This window comes from Numenius arquata, chromosome 1, assembly GCF_964106895.1.
Source record: "Numenius arquata chromosome 1, bNumArq3.hap1.1, whole genome shotgun sequence".
Classification (NCBI taxonomy): Eukaryota; Metazoa; Chordata; class Aves; order Charadriiformes; family Scolopacidae; genus Numenius; species Numenius arquata.
Genome location: NC_133576.1, coordinates 120,702,755 through 120,718,773, shown reverse-complemented (window position 1 = coordinate 120,718,773; position 16,019 = coordinate 120,702,755).

Here is a 16,019-nt window from a genome sequence, read left to right as displayed (position 1 = left end):
AGAGCCAGCAAGTATGGTCCAAATCAACTATGGAGAGAGCAAGCAGCTCTGCAGCACCATATCAGTTCTCTCCTGCCTGAATTCATCCAGTAATGTAGATGCCACCATAGCCTACTAGGTGGTTTTTATTATAGTTCCCGGGCCTTTGTGATACTTAACACAGAGAAAAGTACACTGACTACTAAGAAATTAAATTAAAATTTTAACTTGGGGTTTTTTTTTCAAATATTTTCGGTGCAGATTTTCAATTTACAGCAAAAGAATGTGGTCTTCTTCAAATTTTGTTTGTAACTGGATTTGGTAAAAATCTGCCTGTCTTTAATAATTTCTAAGCTTTTTCAACCACACCTTGCATTATAAAAGTGAAGACATTTAAAGCACGAGTCACTTGCTAATGCTTTGGCAAGTCTGGATTCTCAAGAATCCATCACTATGGAAATAAAAAGGAAGTTAAAATACTTGGGTGTGAGATATGTTTAGTTACTATAGAGCCTGACTCTGCTGCTAACACAAATAGGGAAATAACTTCTGAGCTAAGGCTACCACTTGAACTTTAATTTACTATTCATGAAATGCGGCAGCAGATACAAGTTGCAGTTCTGTGCTGTGAATCATTGAACACCTGTGGATTTGCAGGGACATCACACACTGCCATCCATGCACACAATTCACTCTTCCCTCTAAACAAACACCCTGGCAGTACACAGTCATAATTGGTTGTTGCCTGTTGTGCTTCAGCTTGAACTCCGAATTTCATTTTGTGTCTTTTTCAGTCACTTGATTTTATTTGAACATAATTTTTCTGTTTCTTAATTGACTTCACGTTTAACAGCAAAATTTAAAAGAGAATGAGGGAGATGGGGCTGCGCTATTATCATACCACTGTATCAGAGGCCGTTTCAGGCACGTTATCACATCAGTGGAGCTGCTGAGACCTGGTGGTGTCATTAAGCACAAAATATATGAAGCTCTACTGTGATATTATGAATTTTCATCTTATTTCATTAAAATCCTTAAAATTGTAACATCACCATCTTCCAGACATGACAAAACAGCCAGGATAGAAATTAATTTACAAAACTTTTGCAGGTGAAGGACCTCAGCAAAACTGAGAACATAGGAAAACAGAAAGATGTTTATCTCCATTTGCAGCCTAATTACTTCCAGAAAAAGGACTGTATTTCTCTAGACTTTTTGGCTTGTGAAAAGCCATTTGACATTTTCAGGCTTCTCTTACTTTCTGTTTGACATTTTCAGGCATGTCTTTTTTTGTGATGGGCAATCACAGATGAGACTGAATACTTACTGCTGACCTGAAAATGTAAGGTTGTGCTGTCAAAATACACGCTGTTTTCCTGAGCCAGTCTCCTTGGCTATGGATTAATAAACCTGTGTTCTTTCTCATTCACTATTCTCAAAGTCCAGAAGTTATCTGATCTTTACACAAGGTGCCTTTGCATTGGACATTTTCCAGAACAAATACCAAAAGTGATCAGAGCCTTTGAAAACATAATGGATACAGGCACCTTGCAAGAATTAGGATTATTTAGTCTAGAGAAGACTGAGCGGAGACATGATAACAGTCTTTAAGTATGCAAATACTTGCTGAAAAGAGGAATGAAATAAACTATTCTTTATATCAAACGAAGATAGGACAAGGAGCAATGGGCTTAAGCTTTCACAAGAGAGACTTAGGTTAAATATTAGGAAAAGCCTCCTAACAACAGGGAAAGGAAAGTAATGGACAATATTGCCTGAGGAGGAGTTGGAGTCCCTTTTAATACAGGGGTTTTGAATGGCCTGATCAAATATCTGCCAGGGATGGTTGATTTTAACCAATCTCCCTGGACACCGAGACGGGTTAGATGTCTCTTCATGTCCTTTCTGGCCACATTTTCTGTGATTCTATAGAGAAGAAGAGAGTAAATTCTTTTAGTAGGCTTGATCAATTAACTGGATGATGATATCTGTGATGTATAGTGTTGAACTTGGTTTAAGACTAGGAAGTAGAAGCAGCCATGCAGTTGTATGAACCTTTTTGCTGCTCTTGTTTCCTTTATGTTCTTGACTCAGGTTATCTGTGTCCCTCTAGTCAAACTGTTAATGATCCACAATGCCTGTTCTGCTCTTTATGGCACATTTCAGTTGGAACTGCATTAGGTTTTATACTTAACACTGGCTTTCCACTATAGAAACAAAATATTCTTACGATCTTTGATATTTTTGATACCCTGGTTCATTAATCTACTTTTTATTCATTCATTTCCTAGCCCAAGTGCAATTTAAAAAGAGACGATATTTTTCATGGTACTTTGTTATTAGTGTCTTCTAGCAACACAACGTCCTCTCAAACAGACCCTGATCATCTCCACAAAATCCCCATCATCTCTGGAGGTATACTGAATGTTTCAGAAAAAAGCCCAAGTTACTTCATCATCCTCTCTACTAACTCCAATCTTCTAGAATCATAAAGTTTAAATCATATACAAAATAAAAATATAGATTGTCGATCCTTTGATAAAAGGTTAAAGAAGCACTCCTATCTACAAACTGAAAATTTTACTTTATCAGGCGATGTCTCAACCACCCGTAACGCCAAACAGGAATGCCTACAAACCATAGGGATCTGTGAAAAATGGAACTGAAATTAAGAAGAAGGATTAGAGCCTGAGGTTTAAAATCTCATACTAAATCATATAGCATGATACATGTATCTGTGGAACATCAGTCTGCTGTGAGGATGCACAGGTCACCAGCCAAGTCCCAGGAGCAGGTTCTCCAGCCATAGGATACAGGAGCATTGATTATTAGTCAGTGGTCCCTGCAGTCCAGAGCTCCTCTCCAAGCTGTACTTTGGGGGTTCACTCTGTTAAGGAATGAATACAGGTACAAAGTGGGTCTGATACAGACATCTGTAAGGAGGTGTAATAGACTATAGGGCATTAAACAGTTTGCCACCTAAAGCTGGCTATAACTGTCAGGCCTCTATTTCTCTTCAATGACACATTTGCAGCTGCCACTCTTCGAGACTATTCTTTGAGGCCAAGAAAACTGAAGAGGAGACTAACTCATGTGCCTCATCTGCCCTGAGGCTCTCTCTTTCTTTGCAAGTGAACTTCACACTCAAAGCATTTTTAATGCATGAGGTACACTTCAGCATACCTTGAGTGAGCTCTCACGGCAAGTGCAGGGCAGCCGAGGGATCAGGGCCAGCCAGCATGGGTTTATGAAAGGGAGGTCCTGCTTAACCAACATGATCTCTTTCTATGACCATGTGACCTGCCTTCTCTATGCAGGGAAGGCTGTGGACGTTGTCTACCTGGACTTTGGTAAAGCCTTTGATGCCGTCCCCCACAGCATTCTCCTGGAGAAGCTGGCGAATCATGGCATAGACAAGTGTACTCTTCACTGGGTAAGAAACTGGCTGGATGGCCGTGCCCAAAGAGTTGTGATTAACGGGGTGAAATCCAGTTGGCGGCCGGTCACCAGTGGTGTTCCTCAGGCTCAGTCTTGGGACCAGCATTGTTTAATATCTTCATTGATGATCTGGATAAGGGGATTGAGTGCACCCTCAGTAAGTTTGCAGATGACACCAAACTAGGTGGGAGTGTTGATCTGCTTGAGGGTCGGAAGGCTCTATGGAGGGATCTGGACAGGTTGGATCAATGGGCCAAGGCCAATGGGATGAGGTTTAATAAGGCCAAGTGCCGGGTCCTGCATTTCGGTCACAACAACCCCAGGCAATGCTACAGGCTTGGGGAAGAGTGGCTGGAAAGCTGCCCAGCAGAAAAGGACCTGGGGGTATTGGTGGAAAGTCAGCTTAACATGAGCCAGCAGTGTGCCCAGGTGGCCAAGAAGGCCAACAGCATCCTGGCCTGTATCAGGAATAGCATGGCCAGCAGGAGTAGGGAAGTGATCGTGTCTTGGTACTCGGCATGGGTGAGGCCTCACCTTGAGTACTGTGTTCAGTTCTGGGCCCCTCACTACAGGAAGGACATTGAGCTGCTGGAGCATGTCCAGAGGAGAGCCACCAAGCTGGTGAGGGGTCTAGAGAACATGTCATATGAGGAGAGGCTGAGGGAACGGGGCATGTTTAGTTTGGAGAAGAGGAGGCTGAGGGGGGATCTCATTGCCCTCTACAACTACCTGAAAGGAGGTTGTAGAGAGGTGGGTGTTGGCCTCTTCTCCCAAGGGAAGAGGCCAATGACAGGACCAGAGGAAAAGGTCTGAAGTTGTGGCAGGGGAGGATTAGATTAGATATTAGGAAGAATTACTTTACTGAGAGGGTGGTCAGGCACTGGAACAGCCTGCCCAGGGAGGTGGTGGAGTCGCCATCCCTGGAGGTATTTAAGAAACGTGTAGACCTGGCACTTCAGGGCATGCTCTAGCGCCTGAGATTGTTGGTTTGTGTCTGTTTGTTTGTGTCTGTTTGTTTGCTGTGTGTTGGGGTTTTTTTTGGGGTTTTTTTTTGTTGTGTGGTTGGACTCGATGATCTCAAAGGTCCCTTCCAACCATGAAGATTCTGTGATTCTGTGATATTTCACAGGAACACACCAGGTACTGGAATTCAACCTATCCCGTGGATTGTGAGACAAATACATTTATTACCGATTAATTTTCTGAAGTACTTCTTTCTCTTCATGTTGATTTTTACAGCTTGTTACTAAAACTAACAAATGGTACTTATTGTTACAATATGTTACTAATATTTGGGTTCCTATGGTTTCTGTCATGATTTAATTACTGTTGTTTGGACAACACCTCTTTAGATACACATCCTCTACAAAGGTGTATATCTGTGATAGAATAATCACATTTTACTGCAGGAAAATCTCTATTTCAACTTAATTTGAGTAAATCTTAGGTAAGCTGAAGTAGATGATTATTTTTCTATCAGCATGTTCCTTAATACTGTTAAAGCACAGAGTGCCTGATGTAAATTTGCAAGTTTCCTATTACTTTATTTCTCAGAGAAAATTGATGCTGAATGAGTGCCAGCCTTGCAGCAAGCCCTGCCACATACCCCTCAGTTTGTGTTGTACACTATTAACATCATTCTTCACAGAATTTCTGCCTGTACATGGATCTGAGCAGTCTGTGCAACAGTAAATTAGTTCCTTGGGGTGCCTGAGTTACCCTGGTGGCTTCACTGAATTTCACTGAATTTTTCACTGAATTTTTAGAGTAGGAAGGGACCATAAAGATCATCTAGTACAACTCCCCTGCTGAAGCAGGATTGCCCAGAGCATGTCAGAGCATGTTACTCAGAACTGAATCCAGGCGGGTCTTGAAAATCTCCAGAGAAGGGGACTCCACAACCTCCCTGGGCAGCCTGTTCCAGGGCTCTGTCACCCTCACCATAAAGAAGTTTCTTCTCATATTTGAGTGGAACCTCCTATGTTCCAGCTTGTGCCCATTGCCCCTCGTCCTCTCATTGGCAACCACTGAAAAGGGTCTGGCTCCCTCCTCCTTCAACCCACCCTTCAGATACTTATAAGCATTGATAAGGTCTCCCCTCATCTTTCTCTTCTCCAGGCTAAAGAGTCCCAGCTCCCTCAGCCTTTCTTCATAAGGGAGATGCTCCAATCCTTGAATCATCCTCGTTGCCCTTCGCTGGACTCTTTCCAGTAGTTCCCTATCCCTCTTGAATTGGGGAGCCCAGAACTGGATGCAGTATTCCAGTTGTGGCCTCACCAGTGCAGAGTAGAGGGGGAGAATGACTTCCCTCGACCTACTAGCCACACTCTTCCCTATGCAGCCCAGGATTCCATTGGCCTTTCTGGCCACAAGAGCACACTGCTTGCTCATTGTCATTTTGCTCTCTACCAGGACCCCCAGATCTTTCTCTTCGGAACTTGACTCCAGCAGGTCCACACCTAACCTGTATTGGTGCCTAACATTCTTCTTCCCCAGGTGCAGGACCCTACACTTTTCCCTGTTGAACCTCATGAGGTTCTTCCTTGCCCAGCTCTCCAGCCTGTCCAGGTCTCGCTGGATGGCAGCACGGCCCTTTGGGGTGTCAGCCACCCCTCCCAGTTTGGTATCATCAGCAAACTTGCTGAGGATACACTCAGTCCCCTCGTCCAGGTCGCTGATGAATATGTTGAACAGGACTGGACCAAGTATTGACTCCTGGGGACACCACTGGTTACAGGCCTCCATCTTGAACCTGCTCCATTAATCATTACCCTTTGGGTCCTGTCACACAGCCAGTTATCAATCCACCTCACTGTCCCCTCATCCAGCCCACACTTCCTTAGTTTCCCAATGAGGATGCTACGGGAGACTGTGTCAAAAGCCTTGCTGAAGTCAAGGTAGATGACATCTGCTGCCCTCCCCTCATCCAGCCAACCAGTTATAGCATCGTAGAAAGCTATCAGATTGGTCAAACATGATTTACCCTTGGTAAACGCAGGTTGCCCACTTCCAATAACCCCTGGCTCTTCAACTTGTTTGGAGATGACATTTAGAATGAGTTTCTCCATTACATTCCCAGGGATGGAGGTGAGACTAACTGGTCTGTAGTTCCCAGGGTCCTCCTTCTTGCCCTTTTTGAAGACTGGAGTGATGTTGGCCTTCCTCCAGTCTTCAGGCACCTCTCCTGTTCTCCATGACCTTTCAAAGATGATAGAGAGTGGCCCAGCGATAACATCTGCCAGCTCTCTCAGCACTTGTGGGTGCATCCCATCAGGGCCCATGGACTTATGAATGTCCAGTTTGGCCAAGTGGTCCCAAACCTGGTCCTGCTCTACTGGAGGAAAAACTTCCTCTCTCCATACCCTCCCCCTTGCCTCCAAGGCCAGAGATTCATGAGGGACAGCCTTAGCAGTGAAGACTGAAGAAAAGAAGGCATTCAGCAACTCTGCTTTCTCCGTGTCTTCCACCACTAGGGTGCCCATCTCATTCATCAGTGGGCCCACATTATCCTTAATCTTCCTTTTACTGTTCACATACCAAAAAAACCCCTTTTTGTTATTCTTAACTGTAGTGGCCAAGATGAGCTCAGCTTGAGCCTTGGCCCTTCTAATTTTCCCCTGCATATCTTCACCGCTTCCTGGTATTTCTCCTTGCCTGCCAGGCCCCTTTTCCAAAGATCATAAACCTTCTTTTTGTTCCTGAGCTCCAGCCAAAGCTCACTATTTAGCCAGGCCGGTCTTCTTCCCTTCCTGCTTGTTTTTTGGGATTTGGGTATGGCTCTTCCCTGGGCTTTTAAGAGTGCCTCCTTGAAGTACGACCAGCCTTCCTGGGCACCTTTGCCCTTCAGGACTGTCTCCCAAGGGACACTTTCAACCATGCTCCTGAAGAGGCCAAAGTCTGCCCTTCAGAAGTCCAACATGGCAGTTTTGCTGGCCCCCCTCCTTGCTTCAGCAAGAATTGAAAATTGTATCATTTCGTGATCACTCTGTCCAAGACGACCTCCAACGTTTACATCCCCCACAAGACCTTCTGAGTTAACTATCAGCAGGTCCAGTAGGGCACTTTCCCTAGTCGGTTCTCTCACCAGCTGCATTAGGAAGTTGTCTTCCATGCACTCTAAGAATCTCCAGGACTGTTGCCTCTCTGCTGTGTTATATTTCCAGCAGATATCTGGGAAGTTGAAGTCCCCCATGAGTACAAGGGGGAGTGATCATGAGGCCTCTGCCAGCTGCTTATAGAATATTTCATCTGCCTTTATATCCTGGTTTGGGTGTCTATAACAAATTCCCACCACGATGTCTGCCTTATTGGTCTTCCCCTTAATTCCTATCCATAGACACTCAACGCTGTCATCGTGTGTATTGCTAAGTTTGAGGCATACAATACTGCTCTTAACATAAAGGGCCACCCCACCACCTCTCTTTCCTTGCCTGTCCCTTCTGAAAAGTTGGTAACCATCAATCACAGCACTCCAGTTATGTGAGTCCTCCCACCACGTTTCTGTGATGGCAACTAGATCATAGTTTTCTTGCTGTACGATGGCCTCCAGCTCCTCCTGTTTGTTACCCATGCTGCACTTCAGCTGGGCTAATTGTCCCACTATTTTTCTGGGAGGGCAAGCACTAATTCCCACCTGTTCAGGTGCAGACATTTCATCAGCCACCAGAGTAGGGAGAGCACAGAGGAGGACTGAGGACACCTTGCCTTCTCTCCCACAGGATGGGAAGGTGTACATTTTACCTTACCTGGACTGCAGCACAGAGTATTGAGCACTGCATTACAGACACTGTTTAAATTGTGGTGAAGCTTACTCCCATGCAGAGAATCCTCCTCAGGGTCTGTTTTCACCTTTTGAGAAATCCCCAATTCAGACAGAGTTGATCTGAGCTCCCAGATCAGGAAATAAATTTGAAATTAAATAAAATTAAATAACAGATGCCAGGCAGTGAAATTGGAGTCAAAGACCTTCTACTATTTTATCTGGATGACAGGAGAATTTAAGGAGTTGGCAAAAAAAAAAAAAAAAAAGAAAAGAAAAAGAGTACTACTCTTTCAAAGGGTTTTTTTCTGGTTTGGGGCATTTTTGTGTGTTTCTACTCTTTGTTTACTAGTTGTGGGTTTTTCCCTCTGAGGTATCCACTGTGCAGATTCATATATATATATATGAGGAGCCAAAGAAAAAGAGCTGTTAAATCATCCAATCCATCCCGTTCAGAGGGCAAAGCTGGCGCTACACCAGAGGAGACAATGCCTATCACTCAGTGAAAGGCAAAGCAGCAGAGAAGAACCACTGGGTGGTCTTTGGTCCTGGAGTCAGAGAGCAGCTGTTACAGTGGGCAAGGAAGGGCAGCCTGCTCCTCCTCACAGACTTCAGCTGTAAGTGGGAATTGTCAGGCTTTGCTGCACAGAGTCACTGCTGCAGCTTGTCCTCCTTTCCAAACAGTCAGGGTTACTCTCTTCTGTAAGGCCAAACATGCAATTTTAATTCTTCACTTCTTCCCCGAAGAACTGAAGTAGAATGAGAAACTTCCTTTTAACATCCAAGTGATGGTCCAGGCTCCGTGACTGTTATAAGTCCCCCATTCCAGGGGATTAATGACTAACAATTTAGTCGTTAATGTTGACTTCAGCAGTGGCCTGAAGCTTACCTTGCATCATCCACATCATGAAGGAAATGTCGTTTCTGAAGGGTTTCTGAAGAAGCTGTCACAGACTGTTAAGTAAATGTGTTTTCCTTGCGCATGTCTTCAGCCAATAATGCCCCTTTTTTCTTCCTTAAATGCTGACACACAAGTGTCATCCTAGTCATGCCCTTGCCCAGCTCCTGCCCAACACATGCACAAATGCCATGTCAGCATTTCTCCACTGAGCCTGTAATCCCAGACACCTCTTCAAGGAAACCTTCATTTTAATGCTTCTCAGTTCCACATCTGCATCTGAATTTTCTGATGCCGAGACCTCCTAACAACCCTTTTTTTAACTCTTTCAACAGCATCTTGATCCTATGGAGTTGATGCAAGAGAATCCACTTGACTTTATCTGTAAGGATGGGGACATGGAGACAGGAAAAAGAATTAGGATGTACATAAAACAATCACTTATTTTAAATTCAATTATAAGGACTATGATTGATTGCATCTCCCACTGCTGTTATTTTTGTAGCATGTATGCTGTTGCTATGTCAATGAGTTAATGTCTGGCAAGAAAAGTGTCTGGTCATTAAAAAGTTGCAGACTCATGCCTCTAGATCTAAAAATTATTGAGTCCCAGCTCAAAGGCGACAAATTTACCCTTAGGTGAGACAGGTCTACATTTGTCAAGCTTTCAAATACCTGTCTTGCAGTGTGCAGACAGCTCACTTAGTATATGACTACCCCTGTTCAATCAGCTCCAGGTTTCTGCCTTCAACTTTCTTCTGCTCCTGGTGCTTTTAGCCTTAGCCAACAAGCAGGACTAGACCCAATGTGCTGGGTGATGTCTAAGACATGGGTTATCATCCCAGTGTAAGACATACATAGCAGGTCTGTGAATAATCAGAAGATGCTGGGGTGGGGTGGAAGGGGGAGGGGGTGAGGAGGTGGGAAGGAGGGAGGTGGGGAATGGCCATAGTAGTTGTAGCACTTTTTTGGTCCTGTCCCTGGATCAGCTCACACTGCCTGTGCATCACTTATGACTTTTGGACAGGTTCTGCCTCTCCTACCCATTTTAAATAGTCCTTTGCCCTGCAGTGATGAGTATTGAATAGGACTGCAAAGAAACTGAGGTGCTACCACTGCAAGGCAAGATAGGCCAAAGAAGTGTCCTGGTTTTCCAGTGTCCCTGCAGATAACTTTCTCTCTTTATACTTGGTTGATATGACTCAAAAAAAACACAGTGCAAATTGAAAGTGAAGTTTGGTGTGGGTTTGTGGGCTATTTTTCTTCTAACCACAGGTCAGAACTTCAAAATGTTATTTTGGGCCTGGTAAAGCTTAGGAGCTTTATTTGTCTCTCCCCAGAAAAGTCAATAGGATCTCTGCTTTGCTGTGATCAAGCCTATTTACTTGACAATTTAGAATAAACTTAGAATCAATATCTTTATTGTGTTATGTGGAAATGTATATATATGTTAGGTAAAGCCTTGCAGTTACAGCAATGTGAGAGACATAAACATAGTCCTTTGAACTTTTTGGCAATTGGTTTTAGGAATAGTGTATTTTATATCGCAGAGACACTACTGATAACAGCGAGACTCAACTAATGGACAACGCACTAGGAAGACAAAATGGTACCTGCCTTAAATCACAAAAACGTGAGTATCATGATCTTTCCAGATGCATTTTTAATGAGACAAGCACAGTATTCGAGTAGCAGAAGTTGCTACTTGACCACTTAAAACAATTTTCAGCCTCTACACAATGATCATGTAATATTCCTGAAAATAAACCACAATTGTATCTGATCTTGTATTCAGCCAGACTATGTTAAAACTATTCCATGATTATGGTATACTTTTAGCCTCATCTTGAACAACTGCTTTCTAATTCTAGCACTACTTCTAAGAATACAGTTACATTTTGACAGTGGTACATTTTCCCAAGGCTGAGAGTTACCCAAGGGTAACAAAACTTAAAGGTCACCTTTCTGTCTCGCTGTGAATTTAAATTTCAGCTGTAACCAATTAACATTTAGTTTTCCTGGCTGATTCCAAGTCTTAGAAGCCACTGCTACCTTAGCCAGAACTATTTTGCCAAACAACAAAAATGGAATCATTTTCAAAAGGTACAGAAGGGTTTTCCAATTGCGATGGGAGATATTTTTTTTTTAACATGTCTGTCAGATTCAGAATTCATAAGGAGAGAAAAGTGTAGCATCAAGTGTCTGTGTGTAGCTGCACACTGCAGTTTGATGCTCTCTGAAGCAGAAAGAAGCTAATTCCTGGCTCATAGAGCAGTTTGTTGTGACTTGTGGGCACCCACTCAAGATAGGTTTGCTCTGTAGCAAGGCACTGACTATAAACCAATTTACAAATCCTAAATGGTGGGGTTCATCTCACATACTTTTATGTGACCCTGATAGACGGAGCAGAAGGAGAAAATCCCTATATGTCCTTCATTCTCCAAGAACTCCAAAGAAGAGAGGAGACTGTGGCAGAGGTGTGCTCAGGTCACTTCTGGCAGAGGAGGGAAGATAAATGAAAATATCTGAAGCATAGTTTTTTAGCTTATGTTCAGGTCTGACCGCAGTTGTTTAGCTTGTGGTGTGCTGCCACATTTTAGAGTCATGTCTGTCAAAAAGGAAGCTATATCATAAAGTAGGAGGAAGTTTGTAATGAAAACTGTACAGAAAGGTAAGTGAACTATCTCTGTGTAAATGTGCTCTCAACTTCAAAGTGCAAAGACTAGAGAAAGAGGATCAGAAGGCTTTGTGTGTTAAGAGTTTCAAGCAAAAGTATGGAAAGCAATAAAGCTGCTTAAGAGTCTCTTGTAAACTAACAACCAGTTTAGTTTCCCATGCTACCACACTTACTTCAGAGCTGCAGTGACAAAAGCTGCTAATGGAGCAAACGGGATAGGGGGACCTGGCAGAGCAAGGACTGCTACATGGCACAGTCAGGCAGGTGAGGAGTAACTAAAGGAAAAAGATCAAACCAACTGATCAGTTTGAATTAGGCTTTTCTATGCTATGAGATGTGAAAGCCTTCACCAGTCAGAGAAGGTTACTGTGGGACAGGAAACTTCTCCCTGAGGAAACCTGTGAATCATTATTTGCGTGGATAAACTTGGTTGCTAGCTGGGGCCAACCCACCACAGAAAACCTACTGTAGAAAACCTACAGAAAAATCACAATTAACTTAGACTGGCAGTGTTAGATGGCTGAAGTCTGGGTGACTTGCACCCAAAACATGCTGTATGAAAGCTTCATCATAACTCAACAGTAACTGTTGCTGAATTCTTTTGCCCACAAGGCAGTTATGGGACCTGAAAGGCTGGCAAAGTGTATTAGGTAACTATGCAAACCATAAGCAGTTTAGAAGCTTAGATGTGGTAAAAACTAACCAGTGGCATGGAAGTTGCCACGTTCTGTTAGTGATGCAAGGGAAATAGCTAATCAGATTGCACATATCTTAAAAATAAAAGCAGGTGACCTGAAAATGGAAATTATAACCTTGCGAACCTTGATGGTACAATTAAAGACTGGCTCAGTCAGACTATTGATCATTAGCAGCTGGAAGCAGAAACACATTTTTTGACTGCAGATGGACTTGCAGCTATGAAAAAGATGAAATCCAATTTAAGGTCAAACTCTTGAGATGAAGATCAGAATGGCAGGGACATGACACGCCAGACCTGCAAAAAACCTTTTAACGGGCTTTTTCATGATTTAAAGAGGCATTGCATAATACTTTCAGTTTTCTACCTTTCCCAAATTTTTATTTTTTTTTCAAGGGGAGAAAGGGAGGGTCAATGAAGGGGTTCTAATGTGGGTTATATGATATATAATGTTCATTAGATGCCTCGGACTCCTTCTTCTTCTGTAAAAATAATGATGTCAAATATGAATGATATGTACGGCATAGAGAAAAACTTAGCTCTCCCAAATAAGAAGTCAAAAAAAACCCCATCCCAAAAAAAAAACCAACAACAAAAAAGTGCAACCCTTAAACCCCAAGAGTAATGAAAACAGAGGCAAAAATACATTATGCTTAGGACACACAGCAATTTCAGTAAATTTTAAGAGCAATGATAGAGAAGTATAAGAAATATATAAATGACAAACAATGCTTTTAAAACTACAGAGCTAAACCAGAATTTCCCTAAACTAAGAAATGTTTTCTGGAAGTATGGTGAAAAGATAATCCATGAGATCAGGCTTTTGCGTGGGCAACACTCCTTTCCTATCTCTAGGCCAGCCTCATTTGCCAACAATAGAATTGTCTAATCTGACGTCCCAGACCAGACTTGCTCTTTGGAGGCCAGGAAAACTTTGAGATGTCCTAAACTACATGTTATCCACTGAACTTCAGTTAGTCAGCAATTGCTCGAAGAGAATCCCAGGAAGATGGAATAAGGAAACAGTTAAGTCAATTACCGGAAAGTGAGTATTTCTCTGTCAATATTCTCCAGAGTTGGCCTATTTACTAGGTAGTATAGAATTGGGTAACTAAGATGTCTTGTCTAGATCTTCAGCAAGATTTGAACCTAGGATGTTCTACATCACAGCCCAGGTCTCCAATACTAAAGCTAAAAGTAAGCATGTTAGCTCACAGGAATAGCTTTCATCAGTGAAAAAGTCACTACAAGTGGACAAGCCCTAATCTCTCCATGGAAACACTGTATTCATATCAGCCACAGTTTATGGGTAACAGTCTGCACAAGGAAAATTCAAGGATTTAGATCATTAGAATAGAGACCATAATCATTACTGGTTGGCACGCACAGTTAAAAGCCCTGGTACCCACTACATTTTGCAAACATTTAAAGGGCAAAAAAGAAGCTTCTTTATTAAAAATATAAAAACATAAATATCTTTCAGCAACATATTGGAAGGTGAAATAGAGTTTTTTAAGTTGATTTATCTCAGCCATTTATTTTGGGATACCCAGTGGGAAAGGCATTAAACTAGATGTGCTTTTTATTTTCCTTTGAAGCCATTTTTATTCCATACAATTTCTTCTAGCTCCCATTTAAGATTCAAAGGATCCTCTTGGTACTGCCAAGGATTTAGAAAATATAAAGTTTCTAGAGACAATTTTTTATTCAAGTGGTTGCAAAATTACTGCCTCTCCATGGATTTTCACAAAGACTGTTTTCAATACAACTAATCTACAGTATCTGACCTGAACAGCCCAAGCAATATCAGGGAAAACTTCATTCTTTTCTTATCAAGCTTCAAAAGCTTTTAGAGCTGACAGCAAATAGGCAACTACGTTCCCTCTATTGCTCTCAGAGATTTCAGGAAACAAATCTGTTCAGTTTGTATTCATACATAAACACAAATCTGATCCCAAACCAACCAGAGTATGAATTAGCAGAATGACCTGAGTACAGTTACTAGGAAAGACACACCAGGAAAACAGAATGTGTTCTGTCTTTTATGCCTGTTTTCTGAAACACGTTTGCAACTTTATCAAAATATTTTTAAATATAACACTCCTAAAGACAGGATATATGATAAAGTTAGGTATAGAAACAAAAAGAAATAGGAAAGCAAGAATTATTCCCCAAAAGACAATGTATAAAACTCATGCTTGGTTATAAAAAGTTGTATCTGTACTTCCTTCATACTCCCAGCCCAAATTAGTCTCGTTCAGACTGTGAGAACTGACTAAGGGAAAATTGAAGTGGTTAAGAGAAAAAAAAAAAAAAAAAGCCTGACCTAATAACTTACAGAAAGAGAAAAAAATATAGCCCTGTCTTTTGTTAATCTGTGTATTCATTTGGAGCTAATTTGCTTAAGAAAAGATGGTTTGATGGTCAAGGGAAAAGATTTTTATTAGATACAACTAAGTTAGTTGAATCTTAATTTGAATATAGTGAAATATCTTTAATTGTACTATACTGTGTACATTAAATATGTTCCTACAGCAGTTTTATTACTTTAAAACCCATTTATTCAAGAAGACTTCACTGTAAGTGAAAAATTCCTATGCAAGTCCTCAGAATAGGGGACTTCATGAACAACATTTATTCTTGCAAAAAGAGACTGGAATATTTTAATAAATATTTTAGTTACAAGTAACTGTCATCATGTAAAAGGTTGTCTATATCTTTCTTCATTATAAATTTTCCCAAAGAAAAAAGTAAGTATTCATACTGAAGTTTTGACTCGAGTTTCTGATCTCTCTTTTTTCCACATTTTTTATAGTGCCTAGGATTCTCATCAAGTATAAAGCATAGTTACCTCAACAAAGTGAGACAACTGATGCCATTTTGTATTCTGCAAGATTTTGATCCTTGGCTGACTACTTATGCCTCTCTTTTATCTTCAGATGTATTTACTTCTTTGGTGTGTGGATTTCATTACATCATTGGTTCACCTGGAGAACTGTAAACGTCCCCATATTCACCATTATTTTCTGAACCAATTCAACTTTTCCAACTTGCTGTAACAGTTAGAATTGTATCCTTTCTCAGTAGCCCAACATCTTTGATTATGAGAAAAAACTGAAGTTTTTAAGGTACCTAACCTGAGATGAAAGACTAGAGGTGAGAGGACAATATGTAATTTTTAGCACAAATGATTCAAAAAGAGTTTAATCCCTAAAGTTTAATTTGATAACTGAAACTTCACTGGTGTTAATAAGTTTTCAATTAAAGTTTAAAATACAAACCTTTATTTAAAATTTTGTTTTCCATAACTTGAGTAAACTGTCCCTGTTTTCCCTTTCTTCTTCCTTTTTTGGTCTGAGGCAGAATGAGGCTGAAATCTTAAATATTACATTGTGGCCATGCCAGCCAGGTAGTTCATACCGGTAATCTCTCACTTGTGTAAATCTTACTGAAAATACAGGGTCTTCTTATTCCTCTAAGGAATGAATCAGCTGAATAAGTGTACATACTTGACAGCATCTGAACATTGCCTTCTGCATCCTCTTTGCATGACCTAACCCTAAGGAGCCTG